This window comes from Acanthochromis polyacanthus, chromosome 5, assembly GCF_021347895.1.
Source record: "Acanthochromis polyacanthus isolate Apoly-LR-REF ecotype Palm Island chromosome 5, KAUST_Apoly_ChrSc, whole genome shotgun sequence".
NCBI classification, from domain to species: Eukaryota; Metazoa; Chordata; class Actinopteri; family Pomacentridae; genus Acanthochromis; species Acanthochromis polyacanthus.
In genome coordinates, this window is record NC_067117.1 from 36,155,660 (window position 1) to 36,168,839 (window position 13,180).

The 13,180-nt window shown below is 37.9% G+C and overlaps 1 protein-coding gene across 1 annotated transcript in view; it reads right to left on the reverse strand.

Moving 5' to 3' along the window:
- The window catches only part of pacsin1b (protein kinase C and casein kinase substrate in neurons 1b), a 53,914-nt gene extending 41,886 nt beyond the window's left edge, over positions 1–12,028 (reverse strand). Inside the window, exon 1 of the mRNA XM_022199132.2 lies at positions 11,886–12,028. The gene's annotated coding sequence lies outside the window, so the exon portion shown is untranslated. The remainder of the gene's footprint in view (positions 1–11,885) is intronic.
- Between the last annotated feature and the right edge of the window lie 1,152 nt (positions 12,029–13,180).

Below are 13,180 nucleotides of genomic sequence, written 5' to 3' on the forward strand. Positions count from 1 at the left end.
TATGACTTTCTGGGTAATTTCAGGTAATCATCAGGAGGTATGGAAACTTTTTTGTATGGACGTGATGTTTCAACCACAAATGGTAAACAAAAAATCCTATGCTTGCGTGTGGTTGAAATGGAAACACCATTTAGCAATCAGTGCAAAGCCCATTTCTCATACTCCAAAGTTTTAAGAATCCAATCAATATTCTAGGGCGTGTGGAGAACCTCAACACTCTCCATCCTTGTTTGTTTGCAATCAATAACCTTTTTTTCCCTCACTGCCCAATGCAGAGAGGCAGCATGGACAAGGCATTTATTGAAGCCTCTGGTTCAGCTGTTGGATTCAAAGTGTTCACACACTCTGTGAACCCAGTGCAGCTGTGCAAGAATCTCAGTGAGCAATAATGGAAGTGACTCCTTCAGCTGCTAAAAGCTATGAGAAATACGCAAACAGACACATACATACAAAAGCTTCTGTTCTCATGAATGAAAACTCATCAGGCTGTTAGAATCGAGATCCACGCTGAGGATAAATATCTATAACCACGCAGGTCATAAATAACATTTGTGATATCGTGAGCATCACTATTTCTGCATTTCACTGTAGAGACAAGATTGCTGGTTTTTAAAGCAAAAGCAAGAAACATCGACAATATTTGCTGACACACATTGTTGTGTGTTCACACTACAGCAGACAGAGGAGGAACCGAGGAGCCATTCAGACTTTCAGCTTGAGTTGAAATTATCAACCAAACATGCAACTATTTTGAAAATCAATATATAATTTTAGTTATCTGAGGAAAATGTTAAACATTCACTTGCTTGAACTTTTTGAATATGACAATGACAATTTGCTCTACTTTTTTGGTTGTATACAGCTGCAAACTGTATATAATAATAATAATAATAATAATAATAATAATAATAATAATAATAATAATAATAATAATAGGGTCTGCTGCAACTTTAGATTTTCACATGATAAATATCTAACTATGTTACTTTGGGCTCTAAGAGATTGAAGTAAATTTAATATTTGTCAACATTTTTACACAAGACAATCAATAAACAAGGAAAATAATCAGCAAATGAACGCATGATGACAATCACTGTTGGTTGAAAGTCAACAAATCTGACAGCAGTTTTCACAATCTGAGTTGAAAGTTCATTCTCTGCCTCAGTATAATCTGACCTTAAGGTCCATTTCTGAGCAGTTCTTCAGCTTTGCCAACATTACATTATGTTCATTAACCTACGGAGCTCTGCTTGTTCTTAGAAATAAAGCCTGAAACTCAGCTTTTAAGCTGATGTGGATGAGAAGAGAATCTAATTTTGAATTCATCTATGGATGACTGAACATGTTTTCTGTTTTGTAAGTGTTACATTAAAGTAAAATGTATATTTTTCTTACTGTTGGTTGAACTCATTCTTGGCTCTGGACTTATGATGTGTGACTGATTATTTTCACACAATTTACACTACCATTCAAAAGTTTGGGATCACTTAGAAATGTCCTTGTTTTTCAAAGAATTTTTTTTTCAATGAGGAGAACATTAAATTAATCAGAAATACAGTATAGACATTGTTAATGTAATAAATGACTATGATTCCAAACTATTAAACGGTAGTGTATGTCTCAACAGTTTCTCAGAACTGACTGTGAAAGCAATTGCCAGTTTCAGCTATAACCCATACAAACATATATGTGCATTTGTAAACACCACACACAGTCACTATGACAACATCAAACCCTCTTGCTTCCTCCTCGCCTGGCTCTAAAGCTCTTCACTGACACTATAAATTTGATGTGCTGAAGTCTTCGAGTAGAAAAACAAACCTCCAGCCTATAACCTCTAACAGCCTCTTCTTGTTCTTCTTAAGCTGTGACATGGTTTCAGTAATGTTCCATCTACAGCAGACACACTGTGGAGATCTACACTCACTTAATACACTCTGGAACATGGAAAAACGCATGCCACATGTTGGTGATTCACTTCAACTTATCCCACAGCATTTACTCAATCTAGCCCTCAACAGTGCATGTACAATGCTCACTTACATTTAACAAGTCTATAAATGTCTCATGAGCAGTTCTGCTGCCATGCAAGATGCAACAGTGATTTTTGTCTTGTGTCTCCTCCTTAAAACAAAGCCGCATCTGCCTGTGACATCCTCATCACAGCTCGGGGACTTAAGATTTTTTTCCTTCTCAGATTGCTTGATTTAAAGGGATTTTTAGAGCCTTTAAGAGTAAAAAGATCTTGTATTTCATTTAAAAAAGAATCAATGAATTTGAGGAAAAAGTAAATCCATCAAAAATGTAGATTTTAGATGAATCCTGGAACCTCTTGGGAGACTCTGATCCTGTAGATAGATACTGATTTCATTAAGGCTGCAGATTATATTACATTATTGATTAATCTGAAAATTTGCCCTTAAGTCATTGATTCATCTTGGGCCTTTCTCTATTAATTATTTACTCAGTAGCACATTAGAAAACTAAGAAATTCCTGTCATATAGCAAAAAATAGCAACTTTTCAGCACCTGTAACTATCAATTTTTTAAATTTTTGCTTAAAATAACAATGAAGCATCAAAAAAGTTGTCTGTTAGGTTTCAGGTGACAATCAACTGATCGGCTCTGCTCTAGGTTCATATTTTCAGCAATAAAGTGTGAAAATAACAGCAGATGTCCAGATTCCCTAAAGCCTGAGGTGATTCTTTATACGGACTACAAAAGACGAATAAAAGTAGTTAGAAAGAGGTAGTGTTTGGCAATTTTCACCAGAATGATGACAAAATGATAAAAATATTGTAGATTAATTTAGTTATCAGCTTTAATTTTTTTTTGATCTGAACAATATAAGAGACTTTCAAGATGTTCATTCCACGTTTGAAAGTTACAAGAGCTGCACATCTGAGTTGTTTTTACTGCTGAGCTGTATTGTCTAGTTTGCTGGGTAGATTTTGCTGATTCAGTCTATACTCACAGACAGTATGGACAAAATCAGTGTCTGGGAGGATGGTTACAAAATGGCTTATACTTGTAAATAATACAGCAGCCCTGGACACCAACACAGTAGATTTGTGTTTCATGACTAATCTGCTAAATCAGCTTTCATTTTTGAGGGATTTTTTCACCTTCAAGCCAGAACAGATTGCTATAGCCATGGTAAAAGGGACACATATGCACAGATACAGGCAGATGGTGTGGAAATTGAGAGAGTTCATGAAAGTAGGTTTCTTGGTGTTCCAATTGATGAGAAAGTAAACCAGACATCTCACATAAAACGTGTTCAAACTAAATATCAAGAAGCATTTCAGTACTCAATAAAGTAAAAGACATTTCTGACCAGAAGTCATGCCACTTTCTATACTGTTCACTGGTTTTGACCATATCTAAATTACTGCACCGAGGTTTGGGGCACTACATATAAATGTTCACTACAGTCACTAGCAATAGTACAATAAAGAGCAAGAAGGGTAATTCATAAAATTGGTTAAAGATATCCCACCAATTTACTCTTCTTAAAATCAAAAATACTAAAATTCACTAACCTGGTTAATTTTCAAACAGCACAAATAATGTACAAAGCAATAAACAATCAACTTCCTGTCCATATTCAGAATTTCTTTTCCTTCGACAGGGATGAGGGTTGTAATTGGAGGGGGGGATTTAAAATTAAAACATGATAGATTTTACACAACTCTAAAGTCATTTTGTCTTTCAATATGTAGAGTAAGGTTAAGGAATGGAGTACGAGCCAGTTTCAAAATCAGTACAAAATAAGTTTTTTACAGAGAGGAGGAGGGGTTTTAACACGGGTACACACGTGGACAAAATTGTTGGTACCCCTCAGTTAAAGAAGGAAAAACCCACAATTCTCACTGAAATCACTTGAAACTCACAAAAGTAACAATAAATAAAAATTTATTGAAAATTAAATAATCAAAAACAGCCATTACTTTTGAATTGTTGATTAACATAATTATTTAAAAAAACAAACTAATGAAACAGGCCTGGACAAAAATGATGGTACCTCTATAAAAGATTGAAAACTATTTGACCAGAGTGACATGATTAACTCAGGTGTGTCATTTAATTGACATCACAGGTGTTTCCAAACTCATAATCAGTCAGTCTGCCTATTTAAAGGGAGACAAGTAGTCACCCTGCTGTTTGGTGAAAAGGTGTGTACCACACTGAACATGGACAACAGAAAGCGAAGGAGAGAATTGTCCCAGGACATCCGAAAAAAAATGATAGACAAACATCTTAAAGGTAAAGGCTATAAGACCATCTCTAAACAGCTTGAAGTTCCTGTGACAACAGTGGCTCATATTATTCAGAAGTTCAAGACCCACGGGACAATAGCCAACCTCCCTGGACGTGGCCGCAAGAGGAAAATTGATGACAAATTGAAGAGACGGATCGTTGGAATTGTATCCAAAGAGCCCAGAGCAACCTCCAAAGAAATTAAAGGTGAACTCCAAGGCCAAGGTACATCAGTGTCAGATCGCACCATTCGTCGTTGTTTGAGCCAAAGTGGACTTCATGGGAGACGACCAAGGAGGACACCACTGCTGAAAAAACTCATAAAAAAGCGAGACTGGAATTTGCAAAAATGCATGTTGACAAGCCACAAAGCTTCTGGGAGAATGTCCTTTGGACAGATGAGACCAAACTGGAGCTTTTTGGTAAGGCACATCAACTCTATGTTCATAGACTCAAAAACCAAGCATACGAAGAAAAGAACACTGTCCCTACGGTGAAACATGGAGGAGGCTCAGTAATGTTTTGGGGCTGCTTTGCTGCATCTGGCACAGGGTGTCTTGAAAGTGTGCAAGGTACGATGAAATCTGAAGACTATCAAGGCATTCTGGAGAGAAATGTGCTGCCTCGTGTCAGAAAGCTTGGTCTCAGTCGCAGGTCATGGGTCTTCCAACAGGACAACCATCCAAAACACACAGCCAAAAACACCCAAGAATGGCTGAGAGAAAAGCGTTGGACTATTCTAAAGTGGCCTTCTATGAGCCCAGATCTGAATCCCATTGAACATATGTGGAAGGAGCTGAAACATGCCATTTGGAGAAGACACCCATCAAACCTGAGACAACTGGAGCTGTTTGCTCATGAGGAGTGGGCCAAAATACCTGTTGACAGCTGCAGAACGCTCATTGACAAATACAGAAATCGTTTAATTGCAGTGATTGCCTCAAAAGGTTGTGCAACAAAATATTAAGTTATGGGTACCATCATTTTTGTCTAGCCCTATTTCATTAGTTTGTTTTTTTAAATAATTATGTTAATCAACAATTCAAAAGTGATGGCTGATTTTGATTATTTAATTTTCAATAAATTTTTATTTATTGTTACTTTTGTGAGTTTCAAGTGATTTCAGTGAGAATTGTGGGTTTTTCCTTCTTTAACTGAGGGGTACCAACAATTTTGTCCACGTGTGTATATCACTGATTTTCTAATATTTGTTTATTGATATCATTTATTTTCTGTTTTGTTTTTTAATATGTACATACATGAACATGAAGCATTTTCAAGTTGTCTCTCCTTCCCTGGTGTATACACATGGAAAATGTGGTGTAAGAGTTTTACAAGAAAAGCAGCATTCAAGCTAACCCCTCCCATTGGTTGCAATCAGGCAAAGTGATTAGTTTACACTTCTTTTGTTTACAATAATAGAGCAATGTATTTTAAGACAGGTGGAGAAGTAATATTTTGTATTTTGCAGTTCTACGATGCTATGAAGTGTAGTGGAGTCAATATCAGTGCAAAGAACCTAAGTCTCATGTGTGATCAATGGGCAGTATTGACACCATGCCGCTATCTCACAATGATACAGAAATATTTAACAAATCAGTGGATCCAGACTATAAGCCGCATCACAGCCAAAATCTAATCACTTGGTCCTTGTGTCATTTCCGACCTTTCCTGAAAATTTCATTCAAATTCATTAGACCGTTTTTGAGCAATGCTGCTAACAGACAGACAGACAAATGTACACCGACCATCACTATACATCACGTTTGGTTTTGAAACAATTAGTACGTCAACACTGTGCACCATACCACAAAGTGCTCAGCTTACCCTTGAAAACATTCTTCGCTGCTAAATGTCTTCTCATTTTCAGTGGCTGTTTCAGTTATATGAGAAAGTACAAAGCAATGAATAAAATCCTGCCTACTGAAGCAGGCAGCAGAACAAACACATACAAAACAGATTACTGAGCACTTTACGATAAACAATCTCATAAAAATGTGTTTTCTCATGTTGGAATTGCCCCTATGCCATGAAACTGTTGCATGATACAGTAACATAACTCAGTATGACCTGACATTTAAAGTCAACTTTGCCCTTTTCCAAGTTTTAGTAAACCCCATCCCGTGCTGGTACAAGTCAAAACCTCTGAATCTTGTCATGTATGACATCAGCTGGATAGAGATGACAGCAGACGCAAACTCTGGGCTTTCAGGAAACACAGCCTGCCATTCTCCCATGATACCTGGTGATGATCCTATCTCAGGCTCCAACTACCTCACACATCCATCCATTCGCTATACACCGCTTTATCCTCACTAGGGTCGCGGGGGGTGCTGGAGTCTATCTCAGCTGACTCGAGCGAAGGCAGGGGACACCCTGGACAGGTCGCCAGTCTGTCGCAGGGCCTACCTCACACAGTCGAGGTCAAATAAAAGATTAAAAAAGCATTAAACCATCTTACTCATTTTTGCAGGAGAGCAACACATAACTCAAAAGCAATTCTAACCTATTTAATGTTGATATAATTCTCTGTGCAAATTAGATAAAGTGAAAATTATAATTGTATTGATCCAAGGCCAGACAGAAAAGGCTGAGAGCCATATCCTTGGTTATGCAGGCTAAAGGGACTAATAGAAAAGAAGAAGCAGGTTTAATTGGCTTCTTTCAATCATTTAACATGGGCAAAACGCTGTGAGCACCAGATGTGACATGCCAAGCTTGTAGCTACAAATGAAAATTGGAAGCAAACTGTTGTGTCCGTCCCTCCTGGGAATAATGTGTCCATAATGGAGAAAAGAGAGAAAAGACGACTCAGGGTTTAGTCTAATTAATTACATTAGCAATGACACTTCTTCTGTCATCCCTCCAACAAAAACGGAGAGGAGTCAAACCGAACGCTGCAAATCAAATGAGTGTCTCTAATTTGTCACATGAATTAATCCAATTATGCACTCAAAATAAAAGCGCTTTAACAGAGGCTCAGAAATCCACTCAGGCTTCTTCCTTCAAATGACCCAAGCCCTGATATTTCCATGAAATCAAACACTAACAATTCATTTTCCTTCTGTGGTTCATGATTAAAACAACTAACTTGCACAACTGTATTCTTCAGGCATAAAATGGTCCCTTTTAAGAGCCGAGTGGTGTTTCAGTCTTGTTATGGCAGCTTGATGACTAGCATGAGCTGAGATGAATTTCTTTATGACAAAAGAAAGCGAAGGCAGAGGACACCCTGGACAGGTCACCAGTCTGTCACAGAGCCTACATATACACACGTGGACAAATGTTGGTACCCCTCAGTTAAGAAGGAAAAACCCACAATTCTCACTGAAATCACTTGAAACTCACAAAAGTAACAATAAATAAAAATTATTGAAAATTAAATAATCAAAATCAGCCATCACTTTTGAATTGTTGATTAACATAATTATTTAAAAAAACAAACTAATGAAATAGGGCTGGACAAAAATGATGGTACCCATAACTTAATATTTTGTTGCACAACCTTTTGAGGCAATCACTGCAATTAAACGATTTTCTGTATTTGTCAATGAGCGTTCTGCAGCTGTCAAACAGGTTTTTTGGCCCACTCCTCATGAGCAAAACAGCTCCAGTTGTCTCAGGTTTGATGGGTGTCTTCTCCAAATGCATGTTTCAGCTCCTTCCACATATGTTCATATGGGATTCAGACTGGGGTCATAGAAGGCCACTTTAGATAGGTCCCAACGCTTCTTCCCCTCAAGCCACTTCCTTGAGTGTTTTTGGCTGTGGTTTTGGATGGTTGTCCTGCTTGGAAGACCCATGACCTGCGACTGAGACCAAGCTTTCTGACACGAGGCAGCACATTTCTTCCAGAATGCCTTGATAGTCTTCCAAGATTTCATCGTACCTTGCACACTTTCAAGACACCCTGTGCCAGATGCAGCAAAGCAGCCCCAAAACATTACTGAGCCTCCTCCATGTTTCACCGTAGGGACAGTGTTCTTTTCTTCGTATGCTTGGTTTTTGAGTCTATGAACATAGAGTTGATGTGCCTTACCAAAAAGCTCCAGTTTGGTCTCATCTGTCCAAAGGACATTCTCCCAGAAGCTTTGTGGCTTGTCAACATGCATTTTTGCAAATTCCAGTCTCGCTTTTTTATGAGTTTTTTCAGCAGTGGTGTCCTCCTTGGTCGTCTCCCATGAAGTCCACTTTGGCTCAAACGACGACGAATGGTGCGATCTGACACTGATGTACCTTGGCCTTGGAGTTCACCTTTAATTTCTTTGGAGGTTGCTCTGGGCTCTTTGGATACAATTCCAACGATCCGTCTCTTCAATTTGTCATCAATTTTCCTCTTGCGGCCACGTCCAGGGAGGTTGGCTATTGTCCCGTGGGTCTTGAACTTCTGAATAATATGAGCCACTGTTGTCACAGGAACTTCAAGCTGTTTAGAGATGGTCTTATAGCCTTTACCTTTAAGATGTTTGTCTATCATTTTTTTTCGGATGTCCTGGGACAATTCTCTCCTTCGCTTTCTGTTGTCCATGTTCAGTGTGGTACACACCTTTTCACCAAACAGCAGGGTGACTACTTGTCTCCCTTTAAATAGGCAGACTGACTGATTATGAGTTTGGAAACACCTGTGATGTCAATTAAATGACACACCTGAGTTAATCATGTCACTCTGGTCAAATAGTTTTCAATCTTTTATAGAGGTACCATCATTTTTGTCCAGGCCTGTTTCATTAGTTTTTTTTTAAATAATTATGTTAATCAACAATTCAAAAGTAATGGCTGTTTTTGATTATTTAATTTTCAATAATTTTTATTTATTGTTACTTTTGTGAGTTTCAAGTGATTTCAGTGAGAATTGTGGGTTTTTCCTTCTTTAACTGAGGGGTACCAACAATTTTGTCCACGTGTGTAGAGACAAACAAGCACACTCCCATTCACACCTATGAAGAATTTAGAGTCACCAATTAACCTTTCGAATGTTTTTAGGACGGTGGGAGGAAGCTGGAAAAAACCTACTCATGCACAGAGGAGAAAATCAAAACTCCATATAGACAGATCCCCGGTCCAGGCTGGGACACGAACGGGGATCTTCTAGCTGTGAGGTGCCAGCACTAACCACGCGATCCAGTGCGCAACCCACTTACGTAGATAAGATTTATTATTTAATCTGCAAAAGTCAGAAAAAATGTGATAAAAGTAATCACAGTTTCACAGATCCTCATGTCTTCTAATTGTGTGTTTTGTCCAATTAAACAGTGCTGAATCCAAATGTGCACAATTAGTAATAATAGAAGCCGAAGCATCAAATTTATGTTTGAGAAGCTGGAACGGGAAATTATTTGCCATTTTTTACTTAACAGATGACTTGAATAATTTATGGAATTATTAACCTCAAATACCGAATGATTTGTGATCAGTCATCCAGACCTTTTGGAAACTTCAGGACTCAGGAACCAGTAAAAGCCATAAATGAATTTTTCTCCAGCAGTACACAACAAATGGAAGATCAGCTTGTAGACTTCAATTGTAAATACACAGAGTGAGTTAAAATGTATGTGGTTAAATTGACAATCCGTTTTCTACACCGAAAATTACAGTCCTGGTGTAGAGAAATGTATACAGTGACTTTAAGGAGTAAACCAAAAATTCACTTCCACCGACATGTTGAAAATCAAAGCAGCAAAGCGAGAAATATCTTGAACATTTAGCTGCAGATACACTTCATCACAGCAGCTTGTCTGAAGGATGGTTCCCTTCTCTTTTCCAACAACTACATTACGTAGGTCCAAGCCATTATCGGCCATCGTGTGTTTGTAACACAACTATTTGTTATCTTTCAACAACTGAGTGCACCACTGTAAATGGCTTCTGGAAACACCAAAAGGCAGCCATAGTGACCCCATTACAGCCACCTCTTCAGCCTGCCTTCCAGTGAGACATGAACCAGTTCTGTCGACCAAACAACAAAGATGTTGGGTTCTGTGTTTTTGTTGAACTTGCCCAACCTTTTGTTTGCCACGTCTCAGTGATTAAACCCTGAAAAACTCATCTCTGTGCATCAAAGTTGCATATTTAGTAACAGTTTTTTCTATGAAAAAAAAAAACCCTCTGTGTCTTAAAATGGTTTAAATGTAACTACATGATTGGACCTACACCTTCCCGGGATCTTTTTGCATGGAGCTTGCATGTTCTCCCTCTGGGTTCTCACCGGGTTCTCTGGCTTCCTCCCACAGTCCAAAAACACTCTGCGATTAATTGGTAACTCTAAATTGTTCATAGATGTAAATGCAAATGTGATTGTTTGTCTGTATATGTAGCCCTGTGATAGACTGGTGACCTGTCCAGGGCGTCTCCCGCCTTCACCCTAAGTCAGCTGGATAGATCCAGCCCCCGGTGACCCTAATGAGGATTAAGAGGTGTATAAATGATGGATGGATGGGATGGGATGGATGGATGATGGATGGATGGATGGATGTTGGAACTGAGAACAGATCCTTAAGAAGAATAACTGACAGGATTGATTTCCTACATATATGAAACCCCACAAGTCTGAATCCACATTGAAGAAGCCGTCATCTTTACACTTTATTTTCTCAGTGGAAATGCTCAGCCATGGTGTTGACAGCTTATTTCACTCATGATGTATATTCTAGGATATAAAAAAACACCACATGTGCAAGTTAACAAGACACTTGATTTTATCTACAGGAGCTGCTGTTTTCTTTCAGTTACAAATATCTAGTTTCCAAAGTCAAACCAAAAGCTCACTGATGAACTGTCTAAATCAAAGTCAAGAGACATTATATAAATGTTCTCATAGGCTGAGTGGCTCTTCTAGTGAAACAAACACTAAACTTGATAACACCAGTTTAGTTGCACTTTTGTTAAACGACTACACACTAAACTGATGTATTTGGAATAATTCAAACTTTTGCAACGGATCTTACACAACCTTTTCCATGAATTTCAGATTCAGAGTGCTGCTGTACTTAATGTACAACAGTCCATCAGCGATCAGTTCAGAACCGTGGACAGAGACGCTCAGAGATGAGAGTCACTGCTCAGATGGAGGTCAGCGGATCTGACCTGATCCACCACCAGCTGCTCTATCCCACGATAAATCAGAGAAATGTGCTGGTGTGGAAGAAGCACGGGCACTCCCCAGAGACAGGCTTTTTACTTTGGACGTCCCTCCATGCCCTCTGCTGCAGCCTGCTGCTACTGCTGCTGCTGGCTCTCTAATCAGCACTGCATGTTCTGAATAGAAACTTCGACAAAATCAGCCCGTTGTGATTTCGTATATCAAACTTTAAGTGAAGCTTGGCTCATTTTTATGACAACTGAGTGTCAGGAAGTAGGAGTCCAGTCTGGCAGTGGTTCAACTCACAGCTGCACAAACTGAAGATTTAAGAAAACTAGGAGGCTGTTGCAAATAAAAATGAACTTTAAATTCTAGGCACTTTACATTTATTCTCAGTGAGACTGCCAGTGGCTCCTCCTCTCAGACAGCAGATGTAACGGTACAGCAGGATTTGGGTATACATTAAAGCTCTTTCCTCAACAAAAAAACCTGCTCTGCTTGCTAATCACAAACTCGCAGCTAAGAAAAATAATCCAGAATAACATACCTGAGTGAAATTATAATCCAGCTTCTTTGAAGGTCTTAATATGTAATCATGGTGTTCATCAGCGGGGACTGACTCCGTTGTATCGCCGGTAAATGAGGCTGTGAAAGGAGCCTCCAGATGGGGGAGGGTCCGAGAACGGAAGTCAAGTTACTGCAAGGGAAGAGTCAAACTTCAGGGAAGCGCTTTCAAAATATAAGCTGCAGAGGTGAATGACCCGAAAAGCTTTTATACACAAATCCAAAGAGGCAATACACTAATATTAATGATGCAGCCTTTCTATACAATATGTTTTACAATAAAGCTACATATTTTTACAGGGTTACAACAACAGTTTATATAATATATATATATATATATATATATATATATATATATATATATATATATAATTTCTTTCTTTTTTAAGTAAGATTATGAATTGCAAAAGAAAGTACTGGGTGCAGGAAAAGATGATGATAAAACATATATCATAATGAGAATCAGAAACTCAATACAGAGTATGTAGCTATCATTAAAATATAATAATAACTTGAGATTCATTAAATCTCCAGAAATATATATTTCAAAGTGGAGCGCAAAATTTTAATATTTAAGAAGGTACCCTCATTTTTTTTTTACTTTACAAATGTCCAATCAACCAATTATTAAAACCATCAATAAGATTTTTTTTCTATCAACTAATCAATTACAGAACAGAATATATTTACATAATTCAGTTTAAGATTTAGCAGCCAAGATTCTGTCAGTTTTTTTTTTAAATAATTACTCGATCAGACTACACTGTACATCTCTGAACTTTTAATACTTTATTCTGCACCTGGACTCCCACAGTCCAGGCCTTTACTGTTTTAGCCAAAACTCCGGGAACTTCCAGTGGCTCAGTCAGTTCCTCAGTTCAAAAAGCTTTTAAAACCCCACTTGTTTTTAGAGACAAGCATGACAAAAAAAAAAAAAAAAATTTAACTTTTTTCCTTGTTTTATTGCCTTGTTTTATTATTTTATTGTAGCTTTCCAAAACGTTGTGTATCTTATAGTTTTGTAAAGCACTTTGTTACTGCAGTTTTGAAAGGGATTATGAAAATAAAGTTCAGTATTTTTCTTCTTCTTTGATATATTATAAATGGACATTTCAGCACTAGTGACAGTGATACAAAATAGTTGATAAAGCTGAAAATCCTTATCTCTAGCTCGGAGCTTGAAAAGGATTAAGATTATTCAGCTATAAAGACTCTGCAGCCTCAACTCTAAGTTTACATGAGAAAAACACAAAACTAGTACATCAGCAATCAACTTAT